The following is a 1643-nucleotide window of genomic DNA, read 5'->3' on the forward strand; positions in this document are numbered from 1 at the left end:
CCAATACACGCAGTAAAGATAAATTATACCCTTGATTCCCTAAATTACTAAATTAATATAATATACTTAGATACTATAGTAAGTAAAATCTACTGTTATAATCAGCCAGATAAGTCATATTTTTGAAGCTAGAATACTTAAAACGATACTAAAACTAAGCTAGAATAATGACATTACAAACACTTGAAGGAGAATTCTAAAAATTAATCTCCATCACAGATGTAACACACGAAGAACTTGGAAAAATCACTAAAAGCGCTTTATTCATCATTGGTGCGGTTTTATTTAGATTTTTAATATGAGTTCATTTTCCGATTTAAATTAGTTCAAGATTGTTTGTCCAGTAAGCTTTTAGAAGAGTTCATAGTAATAAAATTGAATCAACCCTAAAGCGACAATTAAAAATCCTAACTCGTAGTATTAACAGCAGGTTGCATTTTATGAAATATCATCAGTTTTAAAATTACAGTTATTATGAAAAGCATTTGCTATATCATTGCTAATCATGCATTCTAGATCAGATACAACCTTGGCGACTTGAACAATAGTTCATGTTCTCCATTTTATTTTTAATATAGAAATGGATACAGAGTTCTTCGATATAATAGCAGAGAAACTCGATATAGGCGATTTATTACGTTTGGGGAACTTGTTGCGTTTGTCAGCGACAGAAATTGACGAAATTAAATTAAGAGAACATAGCCGCTACGATAAAGTGTACAAAGTTCTAAAATCGTGGGAAAATAAGGCCGGGCAAAATGCTGATATTTTTGTCGTGGTTGCAGCTTTACGTAAGATGGAAAAGACTTCCATAGCGAACCAACTTGAAGAAAAAATAGCCGAACGGAAGAGAAGCATATGATGGCTATAAGTGATTCAAGCAGAATTAGTAATGGACATTTCTTCTTCAATTTTTTTGTGGAGACATGTTATACTAAGATACTAGTAGATCCCTCGCTCGTTATAGTTCACGTACAACATTGTACATCTTAGCTCATGATAAATAAATCGTCTAATATTTTAATATACAGTAAAATAAATTTTGCATGACTCTAATATTAACGAATAAGATTACTTTTGGTAATGAAGTAGCATCGATATTTTAAACTTTATAGCTATTGTGGAATGTAGTTTCGAAGTAACTAGAACAGCAGTTGTTTTAAGTCGCATTTGAATAATACGTCTAATTGATCTCAGGTAATTTATAGTCCGAATTTGCATTGCTTAACTTAACTAATAGCTCTAAAAAAGGAATAAAGGCTTTGTTGCCTATCGACCTATGATAATTTTGCAAGTGGATATTAGACTGTCATTTCTAGTTAATACTGATTTGAACTAAAATTCTTGATTTCATAAATTGTCGCCAGTTTACACAGCGTTATACATTGTCCTATAGTATTAAAAATGTATACATGCTATTATATAATCTCACTTTCTAGGTTTATTAACTTATAAAGTGATCCACAATTTCTGTTTCATAGTTTTGCTGCAGCTACGTTGTCTTGCCTTACTAATATTACTTTTATAATGAAATATGTATTAATCTGTTGCAAATCAGATCTATCTTACACCCATGCAGAATGTCGGAAATTCCTACGTTGCATAAAGAAATCGGCAATAACATATTTTCTGTGCTTGTATTC

This window comes from Trichoplax adhaerens, genomic scaffold (genome assembly GCF_000150275.1).
Source record: "Trichoplax adhaerens TRIADscaffold_57 genomic scaffold, whole genome shotgun sequence".
In the NCBI taxonomy this organism is placed as follows: Eukaryota; Metazoa; Placozoa; class Uniplacotomia; order Trichoplacea; family Trichoplacidae; genus Trichoplax; species Trichoplax adhaerens.